The following is a 13,533-nucleotide window of genomic DNA, read 5'->3' on the forward strand; positions in this document are numbered from 1 at the left end:
GGGTAGGTTTGGAGGCGGGGCCAAACCCGATACGTATGCTGCCATGGAGTCCATCAGGAAAGGAAAATTACGGTAAGTATTTGATATAAATTTTCCGTTTTTTCCTTTGTCTTTTCCTAAAAACACAGATAAAAGTAGGCATACCTATTGTGTCCATCAGACATGCCAAAGGCATCTGTAATTGTAGGAGACAACAAACATCCTGTGAAAATCTCATGTAATCTCAGTTCACCTTGGCCAATCTTAGGTGGCTTCTTTCTAACTCTGAAACAAAAGACTTTTCTGATAACAAAATGAAGGCATCTCCATTTGTTCCACTTCAAAAACTCCTCTTAATTAGAGAAATTCATTACCTAGCCTCTAAATGTTTAACATTCCAGCCCCCATGCTTCTTCCCACAACTTGTTTTTTCTCAGATGCTTATCATGGTATTACATTTGGAACAACAACTTTGTCATGTTTATCACTTGCTGAAATTCAACAGATTTTATTATTTTATTACCATTCTTCTTATCACGCCCAACCCGATATCATCTCTTCATCTGCAGTTCCTCTTCTAACTTGAGTGAAATGGCGCTCTAGGGTAAAGTTTATGATAGACTCATGTAAAGATCTGAATATAAGATTGTTCTTACGTCTAATGTCTAAGGTTGACCATAAATTTCCTGGATCTCGCCTGGATTGAATGTTCATTACAACACTTAAGCTGGCCATACACAGATAGATTTCTTTTTGAAAAAAAAAAAAAAAAAAATGAAACGATTCCTCTAGCCACACAATACAGCACAAATAGACAAATCACCAACTGCGGCTATTGTATTCTGACACCTGGGCTTGCCAGCTGCGGCTGTCAATATACCCTAAACAGCTGCTGCATCTGATTGAATGCCACTGCTGTTCAGACTAAAATTTTCCAGCAGGGTTCTTCGAAGAAATCCAAATAAAATAATGAAGCCAGCAGGCCACTCACTGAGTGAAATTTGCACAGTGCATGGCCAGCTTTAAGCAAGATTTGATTTGTTAATACTTGGAAATCAAAGGCAATTCAATTAATGAAGCCAGCAGGCCACTCACTGAGCGAAATTTGCACAGTGCATGGCCAGCTTTAGGCAAGATTTGGTTTGTTAATACTTGGAAATGATCACTTTCTCATAGAGAGATATTTCTACTTGCTGGAAAATGTGAAGATCCCGTCCAATTTTTTTATTTTTTTGATGTGGAACCAATGTATCTTGTATGCATCACGTCAGTACATTGGCCAATCTGCATGAGTGACAGCAGTAGGGCTGCATTCACCCTAGTTTCCTGCATTTGATATCTATAAACTTGTTTACACGTGGAGTATCTAGTCTGCCTCTGGATGCACAAATTTCTATTTTTTGCACAATTTAAAAACCATTACATGCATGTATATGCATTTAGAAATAACCTCATACTGTATATATGCAGGTATAACAGTGTCTGTGAGAATGAGGCCTAAGTCCTGGTTAGACCAAGATATGCAGAAGTCTTCCCACCCCTTAATCTCTAAATTACATTTGCCTGTCCAAGTCTTAATCCAGTCTGTGCCCATTTATACGTCCACACGGTAGGTGGCATTCGTCTGCAGCGGCATTACAGTTGGAGAGAGTGTCAAGAGGAACATGGTCCCTCTATGGTTTCCTGAGTCACTGGGGAAGCTATCAGATTGGATGCAGCTGCCCATTGTCACTCTAGCAGCCATCTTGGGTCAGGCAGAGCCTATTTAAGGCCCTGGCTCCCAGGTTTGGCATGCATTTTGCGAGTGGGTAGAGTAGGGACAGGTGCCCAGCCTGGTAGGGACAGAACTAGCGGCAGGGAAAGGTCCCTGACAAGGAGGGAAAGCGTAGGGCTTGCAACTTCTCTGAATATCTTTTTGCTTGGGCAAGAGAGGGCCAGGCCGCATTCTGCCCCTCTAACAGGCGCTGTCAGTTTGGCTGAAACCTGCTCTCTATACATTGTTGGACCTGTGAGCATTCCAGGTTAAGCTGTCTTCCCACCTAGTGTATTGTAAACTATATTTACATTATTTCAATACAAGTTCTTGCAACACACTTGGACTGTGTGTGTTATTGCCACTGCACCCAACCTGCATGCATGTTTTATACAGCACTGTAACCATAAAAAGTTAAAAAGGCAAAACAAAGCCATGAATAAATACATGCAATTTGAGCTATTCAGCCTTTAGACTGTAAGCTCCATGAGCAGGGCCCTCCTATTCCTTCTGTATTGAACTGTATTGTAACCGTACTGCCCCCCTTTACGTTGTAAAGTGCTGTGTAAACTGTTGGCGCTACAGTGCCTTGCAAAACTATTCATATCCCTTGAAATTTTTCACATTTTGTTATGTTACAACCAAAAACGTAAATGTATTTTATTGAGATTTTATTTGATATACCAACACAAAGTGGCACATAATTATGAAGTATGAAGTGAAAGGAAAATGATAAATGGTTTTTAGAATTTTTTACAGGTAAATATCTGAAAAATGTGGCGTGCATTTGTATTCAGCCCCCCCCCCCCCCCCACGAGTCAATACTTTGTAGAACCACCTTTACAGCTGCAAGTCTTTTTGGGTATGTCTCTACGAGCTTTGCACATCTAGAGAGTGAAATGTTTGCCTATTCTACTTTGCAAAACAGCTCAAGCTCTGTCAAATGCAAAGGAGAAAGGGTTGGGACTTTGTATGAGGCATGAGACTGAGTCTGATTGCAAGACACACAAGTGTTAAAGTATCAAATACCAATTTTATTGGATACAACAGATGATGACAATTTTGAATCATATAAAAAATAGAAAATCGCACTCACAGGGTCCTTCCCTTTTTTTCACTTTCCACTACAGTAGGGTGCTTGGGGTGTTATTCACCCCCTTGCTTACTACCACCTAACTTCTTTTTCAACATCCTTTCACTTTTTCCTCTCTTTGTCACACCCGTGGTTACTTTGGGATACTTTCTTTCACTTATGCTTTCTGCACCTCATTGTATTTCATCAGTCCCACATCATTATATTCCTACTCCCTTGGTATTCTCGGTACTCATTCCCAGCCTCACCACGCCTGGTATTCAGCTATCATACCATTTTTCATGATACTCTCCTTCATATGTGAACATGTCAACATGGTTGACAGGCATGTCTTGGTAGGTTTGCAATTGGGCCATACTCTTTAAATTTTCGAATTATGTATTGAACAGTGCTCTGTGAGATGTTCAAAGCTTGGGTTGTTTTTTTATAACCTAACCCTGCTTTAGGCCTCTTTCACACGGTCCACCTCCGTAGGCGGATCCGTGTTGCTCAGCGGGGATCGATCCGCGATCCCCGCTGAGCCGGCGGATGACAGCTCCGTCTCCGCTTGCCCTCTATGGGGGATCGGATGAGAGCGGACCGCCTGTCCGCTCTCATCCGATCCGATTACTGAACGGATGGAAAAATAGGGTTTCCATCCGTCCAGATTTCACGGACGGGATCGGATACGGATGACAGCGGGTGTCAGCGGAGGTGTCTCCGCTGACATCCGCTGCCCCATAGAGCTGCATGGAGGATCCAATCAGATCCGCCTAAAAAACTGACAGGCGGATCTGATCGGATCACCCGTGTGAAAGAGCCCTTAAACTTCTCCACAACTTTATCCCTGACCTGACTGGAGTGTTCCTTGGCCTTCATGATGCTGTTTGTTCACTTAGGCTGGCCATACACTATACAATTTTCTTATTCAATTTCCTTTAGATTTACCTTAAACTATGTAGTGCAAGGGCCTGCCTGACTGCATACAAATTGAAAGTGTTTAGGTTTGACCCTATAGTACATGGTTTTGGTAAATCTAAAGGAAAGTTGAACAAGAAAATTGTATAGTGTATGGCCAGCCTAAGGTTCTCTAACAAACCTCAGAACAGCTGTATTTATACTGAGAATAAAGTACACACAGGTGAACTCTATTTACTAATTAGGTGACTTCTGAAGGCAATTGGTTCCACTAGATTTCAGTTAGGGGTATCAGAGTAAAGGGGTCTGAATACAAATGCACGCCACATTTTTCAGATATTTGTTCTTAAAAAAAAAATTGAAAACCGTTTGTCATTTTTCCTTCCATTTCACAATTATGTGCTACTTTGTGTGGTCTATCACATAAAGTCCCAATAAAATACATTTCTGTTTTTGGTTGTAACATGACAAAATGTGGAAAATTTCATGGGGTATGAATACTTTTTCAAGGCACTGTATATAAATCCTGCATAAAAACAATAAAAATAATAATAATAATCAGGAAAGCTCACTGTGTCATATTTTGCAGTGTATTTATCTTTGGCTGTGTTCAAGATTTATGTTGAAACTGTGCTATATCAAACATGGGAGTCATGATATTTAGCAGATTTGGTCATTCATGATGATAAAAGTAGAACTTTACCCACAACAACTTGATAAAAAATGTTCTTTAGCAAGGAAGAAACATTCCACAATAATATTTATACTACCAAAATTAGTATGTGCCTAAATAAAACAGTATCCGTCTTACAGGCTTATCCACAAAATATGGGAGAAAGCTAAACAACTACAAAAGGTCGCCGGTTACACAGGGTACAGTCCTATTCGGGATAACCAAACCTACCCCAAACTAGTTACAGCATGCGGCTCGGAGGTGAGGGTATAGGGTGATATATATCAAACATATCATCACTAATTTAACCACTTTACGACCGCTCACTGTGCCTCTACTGCGGCACAGTGGCTCGTTCCCGTCCAGCGACGTAGACCTACGTCGCTGGACTCCTCCCCTTGCGGGTGGCGCTCGCGCACGGCCGGAGGCTCGCTCCCGCTGTATTCAGTCATAGCGGGAGTCGTGCCAGGGGAGGAGCGGTGGCGATCTCCGCTGCTCTTCCCCGATCGTCGGGGAATCGAGTTTGGAGATCCGCCCGCTTGTGTAAACAAAGCGGGCGGATCTCCTAAGTGACAGGCAGGGTCAGATTGCAGAGTTCAGCATAGCTGAACCTGCTATCTGTCCCTGTGTTACTCAGTCACCTCCCCCCACACATGTTAGTAAGCACCAGGCATACATTAACCCCTCCCTCTCCAATAAAATTAACCCCTTCCCTGCCAGTGTCATTTTTACAGTAACAGCGCATATTTATAGCACTGATTACTGTAGTAATGTCACTGGTACCCCCAAAAGTGTCAAAAATGTCAGTCAAGGGTCCGATCTGTCCGCCGCAATGTCGCAGTCCCGCAAAAAAAAAAAATCGCAGATCGCCGCCATTACTCGTTAAAAAAAAAAAAACACCAAAAATTGCAGAAATCTTTCCCTTAGTTTGTAAACACAATAACTTTTGCGCAAACCAATCAAAATACGCTTATTGTGATTTTTTTTAACAAACATAGGTAGCAGAAAACAAATTGGCCAAAAATGTAAAAAGAATTTGGATTTTTACATTTTTTTGGGGGGGGGGAATTTCATATAAAAAAATGTGAAAAATATTGTTATTTTTTCAAAATGTACGCTCTTTTTTTGTTTATAGCGCAAAAAGTAAAAATCGCACAGGTGATCAAATACCATCAAAAGAAAGCTCTGTTTGTGGGAAAAAAAAGGACATACATTTCGTTTGGGTACGGCGTCGCACGACCGCGCAATTGTCCGTTAAATTCTCACAGTGCCGAATCGCAAAAAGTGGCCTGGACGTAAGACAGCAAAATCCTCCGGTGGTAAAGTGGTTAATCTCCTTTGCACAATTGCAGTCTAGACTGGGGCATTCCCTTTAATATGCTCTCTTATTTTTATAATTGAAACATGCGTTGAATGCTCAGTGGTCTCTAGGGGCCTCTGAGATGTCACCGACCCCGATCTTTGGAATTATGCAGCAGTTCTGTTCTACCAAGGGCTTAATCTCCAACTGCTATGCTTTGTTCCTGGGGGTATATCTGGAGAAATTCCCTAGCTCCTAATGTGACATAGGTGATATCCTGGGAGACCAATGGGAAGAAGCTCTATAGGCAATGTGGGGGTGCTCTCTTAACGTCGCACAGAGACTGTCACAATTATACATTCTGTTGAGAATCCACTGTACCCCACTCATGCTACGTTCCATGGGCGTATGCCCTGACCCCATATGCGCTAGATGTAACAGGGATTTAGAGGACTTAATACATTTACTATGGAGGTGCCAGAAGCTTCATTTACATAGTTACATAGTTACATAGTTTGTGAGGATGAAAAAAGACATCAGTCCATCCAGTTCAACCTATGATGTGTGTGTGTTTGCTGTTAACCGTACATTGTATACCCCTGTATGTTGTGGTCTTTAAGGTGCCCATCTAATAGTTTTTTGAAACTATCAATGCTCCCTGCTGATACCACTGCTTGTGGAAGAGAATTCCACATCCTTACCACTCTTACAGTGAAAAACCCCTTACGTATTTTAAGGTTAAACCGTTTTTCCTCTAGTTTTAGTCAGTGGCCACCTGTTTTATTGTATTCCCTTTCTCTAAAAAGTTTGTTCCTTATGCTAGGGTCCTCACCAGTACAGTATTTGTACATTGATATCATATCCCCCCTCAATCGTCTCTTCTCCAGAGAGAATAAGTTCAGTGCTTGTAGTGTTTCCTCATAGCTGATATCCTCCATTCCCCTAATTATTTTTGTTGCCCTTCTCTGGACTCTTTCCAGTTCCAGCACATCCTTCCTGAGAACCGGTGCCCAGAACTGGACAGCATACTCCAGATGTGGCCGGACCAGAGTCTTGTAGAGTCTTCATTGCTTCTGGAATGCTGTTGTTACTTTGGTGAACTCTGCATTTCAGAGCTCCATAGACATGGATCCTAAACACTGTATACTAGGTTTGCTTGATGCTGTAATACTAGATAGGTATGTTACAGAGGCTGCATCCAGAGCATAGCTTAAGGCTTGCAGGCTAATTTTACTTTGTTGGACTTCTAGTACTCCACCTTATCCTCAAATGTGGCTTGCACAGATGGGCACAATGTTGAAGTTAGAAAAGCTGATATAATATCCAATGGGCAGCTTTTCAAAATTTGAGAAGGTATGGGGTAGCTGGTTGGCTTCTCCTGGCTTGGCCCCAGCTGATTTAGACAGGTTATTGTTGTGAAATATGATATCACAAAAATGTATATGTTTAATTTAGCTGGTAATGTTATAGCTGAAATGTGTATGCCCTTGCTTTCAAAATGTGCAATTCTTGTCAATCCTGCTTTATAATGGTGGCTCTAGTGTCCCAGTTGTGCACGGCCCTAGATACGACTCTAAAGGGTGCTTAAAGCATTCCAGTGACGTGAATTATATACTGGTATGCTGGCTTGATATCTAATGTGAACTACATGTACTTTTAATGTCTGGTTGTACAAATTTTCTGACATCCTCATAAACCTTGACCTGATTAAAAAAAAAAAAAAATAGTGTGCTGTAAATTACCTCCAGCATTGCTCCTGTTTCTTCTTGCTGGAGGCTGCCATTTTGCTGAAGCCCAGAGCCCCTGAACAGCAGTAAATCTTTAGGCTGTCAACAGATCGGCCTCTAGTGGCTCTGATTTTCGGCACAATGTTAAAGAATACTACAGATGGAGAGCAACTGAGCATGTGCAGAGCAAGGTGAGGCCGTGTATTACTGGATTTTAAACAGTATAGGCACTTATTTTTAATGTTTTACATAGCTATACCTGTAAAAGGGGCCAGCCTGAAGTGATCTAGCAGGACTTAATTTTATGACTAAAGTTCCACTTTAACTTCCTCACATCCGCGCTACAGCCTATATACGGCTGCAGCGCGGACTTGAATTTTCGGGAGGCCGTTTTTAAACGGCCTCCCAGAAAGACTCTCCCCGGGCGCTCCCGCGAGCGCGCATCGGGGAAAATCTGTGTCGGCCGTGTCCCTTGGACACAGCCAATCACAGATCGTGGTGAATGGCCAATCACAGCAGCCATTCACCACGTGATCAAGCTGTCCAATGAGAGATGATCTCATATGTAAACATATGAGATCATCTCTCATCGCCGGCGCTCCTTCCTCACACAGAGCCTGCGTTTGAGGAAGGAGGGGGAGCCGTCAGCCGCCGGGGACACACAGCAGTGTAATCAGGGCACTGATCACCAGTGCCCTAATTACTAAAGGTAAAAAAATACACAAATTGCCCCCCCATCAGTGCCCACAGTGCCCGCCATCAGTGCCCCCCATCAATGCCCACAATCAATGCCCAAAGTGCTGCCAGTCAGTGCCCATCAGTGCCTGCTCATCTAGGCACTGATGAGCACTGACTGGCAGCACTATGGGCACTGAGTGTGGGCACTGATGGTGCTGCCCATCAGTGCCGCCCATCAGTGCTCAGCAGTGCCACCCGTCAGTGTCCATCAGTGCCATCCGCCAGTGCCCATCAGTGCCGCCTATCAGTGCCCATCAGTGCCGCCCGTCAGTGCCGCCTCTCAGTGCCCAGCAGTGCCACCTCTCAGTGCCCAGCAGTGCCGCCTATCAGTGCTCATCAGTGCCGCCTATCAGTGCCGCCTATCAGTGCTCATCAGTGCGGCATATTAGTACCTCCTCATCAGTGCCCATAAGTGCCACCTCATCAGTGCCCATAAGTGCCACCTCATCAGTGCCCATCAGTGCAGCCTATCAGTGCCGCCTCATCAGCGCACATCAGTGAAGGAGAAAATTTTATTTTCAAAATTTACTCGCAGAAAATAAGAAAAACTTTTTTTTTTTTTTCAAAATTTTCTGTCTTTATCCTTTTTTTTTGTAAAAAATAAAAAACCCAGAGATGATTAAATACTAAAAAAAAAATGATAAAAATGTCATATGGGTACAGTGTAGCATGACCGCGCAATTGTCAGTCAAAGTGTGACAGCACTGAAAGCTGAAAATTGGCCTGGATGGGAAGGGGGTTTAAGTGCACAGAAGGCAAGTGGTTAAGGCTGAGCAAATCTGCCTCGGGTTCGGTTCATTAACAGTTTTGCAAATCTTGTTAAAAGTATGAAGTACTCAATCTTTGCAGTAAAATCCATTGAAGACTATGGGGGGTGAATCGTGTTATTCAGTTATGGACATTTATAGGAATAATAAGCAAGCTATTGTCAAACAAAAGTCATGGTAAGCCGGCCACTGCCATAAGGTACATGTACCAATTCTGTTAAAAAAAAAGTATTTCTCCCTATACAGATTTGTCAACTTTCCTTATCAGCTCCAACACACATTGACAATATGATTGCTGTGAGCCCTTCCTTTTATTGAAAGGGGCCTGGGTTATCCATTCCTTCAAAATTAATAATTATAAGGACTATGCACTGCATTATGAACCTGCAGAACTTTGCATCTGTTTCCCCATCCATCTGGTGGATCGGATGGCAGTTGGGCATAGACAGACGGGTGGTCAGTTTACATCCAAACGTCCATAGAGCAGAGCGGACACGGACCAGTCAACTGTCTGCTCAGTAGGTATCAGCAGACAGATTCCCTAATGAGCAGGTGGACTCCAACGGAGCCTGTCCTGTGTGAAAGGGGCCTAAAGAGTACGTAAACCCAACATTTTATATTCCTGCTATGTGCCTGCTGTACCATGTTCTTGTATAAAAATATATATATATATATTCTGTTCTCTTTGTATTGCTTCCTTTGTGTGAAATCCCTCTGCTTTCCTATTAAAAACTGGCCACACTAAGCAGGAGAACACACAGTGATCAGTTCTCCAGCTATGCTGGGAACTCAGCCTGCTCTAATCCAATGATCAGACTTGTTCTGACACACCCGCCCTGCACAGCCTTTTACTGGGAAGATCAGTGTGCTGCTGTTTCACCTCCCAAAGCTCTTATGTAGCTGAGAAAGGAGAAAATGTGAAGGGTATTTTTAATGTTTCTATATGTATGCATAAATGTTTTGCCTTTTATTTCTATATTAAACTGAATGGGTTGTGTTACAAGTTGAGGGTTTACATATACTTTAATTGTCACTTGAAATTTTAGGCTGTTATGTTTTTTAAACATGTAAATCATATATTATAATGCTATTAGTTCGCATTTACTCATATTGGGGTTAAGTAGTAAAGATTTTCTACAGATTACGCCCATTGCTTTACAAATAATGTACATAAGTATATAGGCAATTTTCAAGTCCCCTCAAGGCACCACTCATATAGATGCCCTAAGTAGCACTGGAATGCAGTTAAATGATGTCTGCTGTCTTGCACAATAAGAATAATGTCAGACGAGACTGTAAATATTGAATTCCCCACTTAGAATAAGTGATCTACTGCAGAAGCACTGTTAGCAAACATGTAGCAAGATCAATGCAACCACCGATGAATCAGATTACATTCAATAGAAAACTTTTTCTCTCTCTGATTTATTGTTCTTGGATTCATCTTAAGTTGCCCACACCTGGCTGACTCTAGGATGGATAAGGCTAATTTTTAGTGTGGTACAGGCAACTAATATCTGTTCAAATATCAAATGAGAGGGTAGTAAAAAATCTTTGAGCAATGACTTTATGTTTTATGCAGACCATACACCAATAAACTGACCAATATTTGAGCAGTGGGTGGCCCTGTGGGCACCCTACAGCCCGACATCCTTCAAGCTTAAGATAGAAGGAGCCTTATGGATAATCCTCAGGCCAACAGTGAATAGTGTGTATTGCCCCCCTAAAATGTGCTTGTATGCTCCATGCCAGTCCTTCTCCACACTCAGCACCTAACTGCCATCATCCCTTCCCCTTACTCTCACCACCATACCTACTCGCTGTCCTATCCTCATCACCACTTACTGTACTACTAGGATGGGCTCAGGTGTGTTCGGAATCTAAAAAACAACAATATCTCTCCTGCGCTCGAGTGGTATGCGGGAAGGTGAATCTTCTAGGCGGTTTTATGACACAAATGAAGTGGTCTTGCTGCCCCCCTCAGGACCAATGGTATCCAAAAGGCACTACAAGAAAACAACAAGAGAAGGGCGCACCGACCTTGTGCATTACCACTTAAAAGTTTCTTAAAATCAAAGAAGGGTAGCGTACAATATACTCACAAACATAGTATATGAACAAGCATATAGGAAATGGGCACCGCTTGCTTCCAGGACACTTCTCTACTGCTGGATAGCGTGATGGCGTCCTCAAAATCTGATGTGGCTTACGCGTTTCGAGGGAGGACCCTCTTCCTCAGAGCCAAAATCGCCATTTGGAATCTAGTCCCAGCCCACCTGAACAATCCCACCAGGAAGCCGTCACTGCACACCACCAATCATGGGCAGTGAGACATTTCCCGGCCCACAGCTGCACATACACATGCCCTGACTAGGCTGCTCATGATTGGCTGTATGCAGTGACGGCTTCCTGGTAGTTTGTTCAAGTAGTTTGGGACTAGGATCCAAACATGCCTGACCCCTTCCTTACTTACTACCAATTCAGACCTCCACGACTGTTCCCCCCCTTCCCCCAACAGCACCTACAATCCCGTCCCCAACCTTGCCCATTCTAAATTGGGCACACGTTTTCCAGGAAACTTGTGGGAAGATTATTAGTAATGGTCTGGCGACAGGGTCTCTTATTATCTGAGAAAAGTGCATTCTTCTGTTGCATCATGAAATGGATACGATTTAATAGGGAGGTAGGTATCATGTTTTACTTTTTTACTATACTCAGCTTTATAAATGCTGACATTGGACCATATTTTGATATATAGGTTTGTTTCTACCTGCAAGTAAATACTTGAATTTGAAAAGTGTCCAGCGTAACAAAGCAGCTGTCCCAAGCAGGAATGGAGGAAGGAGGAGGTGGGGGGTTACCCAAAGAATCATAGACAATGCAGTCTGTGTTCATGTTAGCAGTGCTATGTGTAGCAAACACCATGCTGTCTAACTTTCTGAGATGAGAAGGATACCTTTTAGCACCAAATATTAAGTAAAAGATAAGGAGTGGCCCTGACAACTTGAAATTTAAAAAGAAGCCAGCAATTGTATTTCTATTCATATATGTGGAGTTTAAGGAAAAATAACAGTGATATGCCAAAAATAATCTTGAACATATCCCATAGACCAAAAGCAGCAGCCTTTGAGACCAAACTAAAGTGTATCCATGGTCAAAATGTAAAATCATAAATTAATTTTCACATTATATTTTAATTATTATTATTATTTTTTTTCCAAAACAATTTATTGAAGAAAATTGCAAATATACAGAATCCAGAGACAATGCTTAATTATTTTTAGGCTGCTCCTATTACTTTGTTTGTTTCATGTTTACAGACTACAAGATTGTTCAAAGATAAAATTCCCAGTTCAATTTGCCAACCAGTCTGCTTACCAACCAAATTGGCCTGTCTAACAGTTTGCGTCAATACAGGGGTTTAGTTAGCACACATTTGCAAACGCATGTGAAAGCTGCAGGGCCACGTCAAGGCTCCCTGTTACCTGCAGTCCTAACTCTAATGAATTTTAAAGAGTCTCCACAGTGGGAGCACATGCAAGCTAATGGATAGATAGGGGGCAGGTGAGCCTGGAGGTGGCCCATTCCTCCTGAAAGGTAATTGGGGGCATAATGGAAGCCCAGCTGATAGTATTACAGCAAAGGCACCCAGTATGTCCACTGGGTGCCTTAGACAGGCCAATTTGGTTGGTAAGCAGACTGGTTGGCAAATTGAACTGGGAATTTTATCTTTGTTTGTTTCATGTGCGTTGCCCTTCCATGTGTTCTTTGCTATGAAGGCCAGTTATAGGTGGGGGCAGAGGCCATTTTCTTTGTTGTATATGTGTACTGGTGAGTGGACATACTGGGTGCCTTTGCTGTAATACTATCAGCTGGGCTTCCATTATGCCCCCATGCCACGCCGCATTGATGCAGTAATTCATGCAAAAGGAGCCCGACCAAGTATTTATTGCATACTATACTGTACATGGGACATACTTTTCAGTAAGCCAACATTTCAGTATTAAAAAAACTTTTTTTTATTGGTCTTATGTAATATTCTAATTTTCTGAGATACTGAATTCTGGGTTTTCACTAACTGTAAGCCATAATCATCAAAATTAAAAGAAAGAAATGCTTGAAATACATCACTCTATGGGTAACGCATCTATATAAAATATACGAGTTTCACTTGAATTGAATTACTGAAATAAATAAACTTTTCAAAGATATTCTATTTTATGAGATGCACCTGTATATATTTGAAAATTGATAAGTCTTGATGGCCCTAAAATGCCAGGACAGTACATATACCCCCCAAATTACCTATTTTTGCAAAGTAGACTGTCCAAGGTATTTAGTAAGAGTTTTTTTAATTAATTTTTTGTCACAGTTTTTTGGAAAATGAAGAAATTGAATCCTATTTAATTAAATGATTTTTGATTACATTTTTTAAACATTTTTTTAGTATTCTTTTTTTTACATACTGTCATCAGAGTAGTTCAGTGTCACCATAGTGACACTGTACTACTTTGGGGGGATGATCTGGGTTTTCGTTTTTTTAAAAACTGTTATTACTTATAACAGTGCTGATCACCTTTATAAGCAATTGTTTTAACTGTCATGA

The sequence above is a fragment of the Pelophylax lessonae genome (assembly GCF_965119305.1).
Source record: "Pelophylax lessonae genome assembly, chromosome: 2".
NCBI lineage: Eukaryota > Metazoa > Chordata > Amphibia > Anura > Ranidae > Pelophylax > Pelophylax lessonae.